The sequence below is a fragment of the Pseudophryne corroboree genome, chromosome 5 (assembly GCF_028390025.1).
Source record: "Pseudophryne corroboree isolate aPseCor3 chromosome 5, aPseCor3.hap2, whole genome shotgun sequence".
NCBI classification, from domain to species: Eukaryota; Metazoa; Chordata; class Amphibia; order Anura; family Myobatrachidae; genus Pseudophryne; species Pseudophryne corroboree.
Window position 1 is genome coordinate 694,219,292 of NC_086448.1, and position 5,996 is coordinate 694,225,287.

Sequence of the window (5,996 nt, forward strand, 5' to 3'; positions counted from 1 at the left end):
TCTCTAATGCATGTCTTTTACTAACATTAGCAATTGATTGCAAAATATTCTCTAATGTTATGTCAGTCCCTAAGAAGATGTTATAAGGTTCAAGTAATTTTCCGGTGAGCCAGCCTTGAGCTCTAATCATCATCTTTGTTCCTGTATTTATGGAGCAATACAATAGTGCACATTCTTTAGTGCTTCCATTGGATGTTATACGGTTTAAGTAATTTTTCATGTGAGCCAGCCTTGAGCTCTAAACCTATACCTTTTGACTCATCATTTTTGTTCCTGTATTTTTGGAGCAAATAACAGTGCACATTCTTTAGTGCTTCCATTATTATTTTTGTGTTGCAATTATTTGTGAGCCAGCCCTGAGCTCCTAATATACCGTGTGTGCAGAATTTGCTATATACACAACATACTTTGTTGAGAGTGCATTTTCCACATTATCACTTAGAAACTATTTGAGATATGTGAAGTGTCCTCTATGATCATTTATCATTTAGATCTCCTATTTGGAGACATACATATTCAACACCTCTCTATTTTAAGATTTCCCTTTCTTTTTCTATTTCATTGACTCACCATACACTCTTCTCTGGAAATACCTCGGACTAATTTTAGTCTTGATTTATGCAAAGTACAATAAGCAGAGTGTGACTTATCTTTTTCCTTCATTCAACGGCCCACGGCCATACTACCCTGAATACGCCCGATCTTGTCCGATCTCGGAAGCTAAGCAGATATGGCCTGGTCAGTATTAGGAAGGGGAACCTCCTGAGAATTCCAGGTGCAGTGGGCCATTTTTAAGGAAAAGAGCTGCCCCTAACTCTGAATAAATTCCACACACTCTCTTATTTGGAAAAAACTTTTCAGACTATCATGGCACTGACTTATTAGAGTACAGAACTAGTGGTGGTCTCTTCTTTTCTTTTTTCTTTTTTCCTTTTTCCTCTCTTTTCCTCCATCCTAGGCCCACTGCCATACTACCCTGAATACGCCCGATCTTGTCCGATCTCAGAAGCTAAGCAGGCATGGCCTGGTCAGTATCAGGACGGGTAACTTCCTGAGAATACCAGGTGCAGTGGGCCCCCACCCTCCGTCCAAACCCAACCCCCCCCCCTCCCTTTTTCTCTCCTTTTTTTCTCTCCTTGTCTCTTCTCCCCCCCCCCTCCTCCCATCAAGGGAAGTCTAAATACTCTTTCCGCTCCATTCTCATTACATCCATCCTGAGTTCCACTTTGATAAACCCTAACAATTCTGCATATATCTTCTATCATTGATATCCATAATTTAGGCATGCACAGTGATTTCTTGGATACCCGGGACCTTAAGAAACTATTCGGTATCCTCTACTATCCCTTTGATATTTTCACCTTTTCAATTATCTTGTACCTCATTTGTTAAAAAGGTTAAATAAGATTTTTATACACACAGATAACAACAGACACGAGTCTCAATTTCTTGTCCAAAAGTTTTTTTATTCAAGGATTGATTAAAGGTTATGTTTTAATATCTCTCACTATACATATTATTTCTAATACAACAAATGAGTGCTCCCAAAAAAGTTTTTTTTTGTCTTTTTCTCCTTCCTTTCCAAATAGTAATGATGGTGCTCCTGCGAAGGCAAGGAGTCACAATTATCCCATACTTGGACGATCTCCTCATAAAGGCGAGGTCCAGAGAGCAGTTGCTGATTAGTGTAGCACGCTCTCGGGAAGTGTTACAACAGCACGGCTGGTTTCTGAATATTTCAAAGTCGCAGCTGATTCCTACGACGTGTCTGCCCTTCCTGGGCAAGATTCTGGATGCCGACGGGGAAGGCTCAGGAACTCATGATACTGGTCAGAGACCTCTTAAAACCAAAACAGGTGTCGGTGCATCACTGCACGAGAGTCCTGGGAAAGATGGGGGCGTCATACGAGGCCCTTCGGCAGGTTCCATGCGAGGACCTTTTTAATGGGATCTGTTGGACAAGTGGTCCGGATCGCATCTACAGATGCATCGGCTGATCACCCTATCCCCCAGGGCCAGGGTGTCTCTTCTGTGGTGGCTGCAGAGTACTCACCTTCTCGAGGGCCGCAGGTTCGGCATTTAGGACTGGGTCCTGGTGACCACAGATGCAAGCCTCCGAGGGTGGGGGGCAGTCACTCAGGGAAGAAGTTTCCAAGGGCTGTGGTCAAGTCAGGAGACTTGCCTTCACATCAATATCCTGGAGCTAAGGGCCATATACAACGCCCTAAGTCAAGCGGAGACCCTGCTTCGCAACCAATCGGTGCTGATTCAATCAGACAACATCACCGCAGTGGCTCATGTAATCCGCCAAGGCGGCACAAGGAGCAGGGTGGCGATGGCGGAAGCCACCAGAATTCTTCGATGGGCGGAGAATCACGTACGAGCACTGTCAGCAGTGTTCATTCCGGGAGTTGACAACTGGGAAGCAGACTTCCTCAGCAGGCACGACCTCCACCCGGGAGAGTGGGGACTTCATCAAGAAGTCTTCACACAGATTACAAATCGATGGGAACTGCCACAGGTGGACATGATGGCATCCCGCCTCAACAAAAAGCTACAAAAGTATTGCGCCAGGTCAAGAGACCCTCAGGCGATAGCTGTGGACACACTAGTAACACCGTGGGTGTTCCAGTCGGTCTATGTGTTTCCTCCTCTTCCTCTCATACCCAAGGTGCTGAGAATCGTAAGAAAAAGAGGAGTGAGAACAATACTCATTGTTCCGGATTGGCCAAGAAGGACTTGGTACCCGGAACTGCAAGAAATGCTCACAGAGGACCCATGGCCTCTGCCTCTCAGACAGGATCTGTTGCAACAGGGGCCCTGTCTGTTCCAAGACTTACCACGGCTGCGTTTGACGGCATGGCGGTTGAACGCCGGATCCTAGCGGAAAAAGGCATTCCGGATGAAGTTATTCCTACGCTGATAAAGGCTAGGAAGGACGTGACAGCAAAACATTATCACCGTATATGGCGAAAATAGGTTGCTTGGTGTGAGTCCAGGAAGGCCCCTATAGAGGAATTCCAGCTGGGCCGTTTCCTTCACTTCCTACAGTCGGGAGTGACTATGGGCTTAAAATTAGGGTCCATAAAGGTCCAGATTTCGGCCCTATCCATTTTCTTTCAAAAGGAACTGGCTTCTCTTCCTGAGGTTCAGACGTTTGTAATGGGAGTGCTGCATATTCAGCCCCCTTTTGTGCCACCAGTGGCACCTTGGGATCTTAACGTGGTGTTGAGTTTCCTGAAATCTCACTGGTTTGAGCCACTTAAGACCGTGGAGTTAAAGTATCTCACGTGGAAAGTGGTCATGCTATTGGCCTTAGCTTCGGCTAGGCGTGTATCAGAATTGGCGGCTTTGTCATGTAAAAGCCCCTATCTGGTTTTCCATATGGACAGGGCAGAATTACGGACTCGTCTGCAATTTCTGCCGAAGGTGGTGTCATCTTTTCATTTGAACCAACCTATTGTGGTGCCTGTGGCTACTCGTGACTTGGAGGATTCCAAGTTACTAGATGTAGTCAGGGCTTTGAAGATTTATGTAGCCAGAACGGCTGGAGTCAGGAAAACTGACTCGCTGTTTATCCTGTATGCATCCAACAAGCTGGGTGCTCCTGCTTCAAAGCAAACTATTGCTCGCTGGATTTGTAACACGATTCAGCAGGCTCATTCTGCGGCTGGATTGCCGCATCCAAAATCTGTAAAAGCCCATTCCACAAGGAAGGTGGTCTCTTCTTGGGCGGCTGCCCGAGGGGTCTCGGCATTACAGCTTTGCCGAGCAGCTATTTGGTCGGGTTCAAACACGTTTGCAAAATTCTACAAGTTTGATACCCTGGCTGAGGAGGACCTTGTGTTTGCTCATTCGGTGCTGGAGAGTCATCTGCACTCTCCCGCCCGTTTGGGAGCTTTGGTATAATCCCCATGGTCCTTACGGAGTCCCCAGCATCCACTAGGACGTTAGAGAAAATATGATTTTACTTACCGGTAAATCTATTTCTCGTAGTCCGTAGTGGATGCTGGGCGCCCGTCCCAAGTGCGGACTTCTTCTGCAATACTTGTATATAGTTATTGCTTAAACAAGGGTTATGTTATGGTTGCATCAGGTTTGTCTGATGCTCTGTTGTTGTTCATACTGTTAACTGGGTAAGTTTATCACGAGTTATACGGTGTGATTGGTGTGGCTGGTATGAGTCGAACCCTGGATTCCGAAAGCCTTTCCTTGGACTGTCAGCTTTTCCGGGCACAGTTTCCTTAACTGAGGTCTGGAGGAGGGACATAGAGGGAGGAGCCAGTGCACACCAGTAGTCCTAATTCTTTCTTAGAGTGCCCTGTCTCCTGCGGAGCCCGTCTATTCCCCATGGTCCTTACGGAGTCCCCAGCATCCACTACGGACTACGAGAAATAGATTTACCGGTAAGTAAAATCTTATTATTCAACCTGTCATCTAGACAATTAACCACAGATGAAATTAATGTGCTGAATAGAGGTTTGTCCTTTTTTCCCCACCTGCACACCAGATGTGTTCACCAATGAGGTTGATTTATTCAAGCTGAACCGACGCATCAAACTTAAAGAATTTTTTCATGACAGTAATCTTTCATCTGAACAGATTCCAATATATAAGAAGTCAACGTTTACTCTCTCTTCACAAAATAAGAGCATTAAGACTTTTTCCAGCTGTCTGGAATCTTACATCAATGAAGCCATACCTCAAAACTATAGAGGACCACACAACCTCTCTAAGAATGAGCAGGTGGCACTCAGTAATTTAGGGAAGTATGACGACATCACGATCCGCCTGGCGGATAAAGGGGGTGGGATCGTAATACAAGACCTTTCCAGCAATAAAAAATAAGCTTACCGCCAACTTAACGATACAGTGGTTTACGAAATTCTACATGAGGACCCCACACTAATGTACAAAGTTGAACTTGACCAGATTCTACAAACAGCGGTTTCTACCAACATTATACCATCCACGATCAAAGAAGCATTAAGTGTAGCATGGCCGATCATCCCTACTTTTTACACCATCCCTAAGCTTCATAAGTAGTGATGAGCGGGTTCGGTTCCACGGGATCCGAACCCCCCCCCGAACTTCACCCATTTTACACGGTTCCGAGGCAGACTTGAATCTTCCCGCCTTGATCGGTTAACCCGAACGCACCCGAACGTCATCATCCCGCTGTCGGATTCTCGCGAGATTCGTATTCTATATAAGGAGCCGCGCGTCGCCGCCATTTTCACTCGTGCTTTGGAGATGATAGCAAGAGGACGTGGCTGCATTCTCTCAGTTTCTGTGTTGAGTGTGCTGCAATTATCTGCTCATTGTGCTGCAAATATCTGTGCTCAGTGTGCTTGCAAATATCTGTGCTCAGTGTGCTGAAAATATCTACGTTCTCTGCCTGAAAAACGCTCCATATCTGTGCTGCATTGTAGTATATAGTAGGAGGACAGTGCAGAATGTTGCTGTGACCACCAGTATATATATAGCAGTACGGTACAGTAGTCCACTGCTCTACCTCTGTGTCGTCAAGTATACTATGCATCCATACATGTGCTGCATTTTAGTTGTGCGCAGTATATAGTAGGAGGGGACAGTGCAGAATGTTGCTGTGACCACCAGTATATATATAGCAGTATGGTACAGTAGTCCACTGCTCTACCTCTGTGTCGTTAAGTATACTATGCTTCCATACCTGTGCTGCATTTTAGTTGTGCGCAGTATATAGTAGAAGGGGACAGTGCAGAATGTTGCTGTGACCACCAGTATATATATAGCAGTACGGTACAGTAGTCCACTGCTCTACCTCTGTGTCGTCAAGTATACTACAAAAGTTCAGTAAAATTACCCAAAAATCCAAATTAAAAGCGTCTGATGAGAAGCGTAAACTTGCCAATATGCCATTTACGACACGGAGTGGCAAGGAATGGCTGAGGCCCTGGCCTATGTTCATGGCTAGTGGTTCAGATTCACATGAGAATGGAAGCACTCATCCTCTC

At 45.7% G+C, this 5,996-nt stretch overlaps 2 pseudogenes; both read left to right on the top strand.

Moving 5' to 3' along the window:
• The first annotated feature begins 669 nt into the window (after nucleotides 1–669).
• Nucleotides 670–787, top strand: LOC134929902 (5S ribosomal RNA; annotated as a pseudogene).
• A 171-nt stretch (nucleotides 788–958) lies between these two features.
• LOC134930215 (5S ribosomal RNA) lies at nucleotides 959–1,076 on the top strand (annotated as a pseudogene).
• Nucleotides 1,077–5,996: the final 4,920 nt, after the last annotated feature.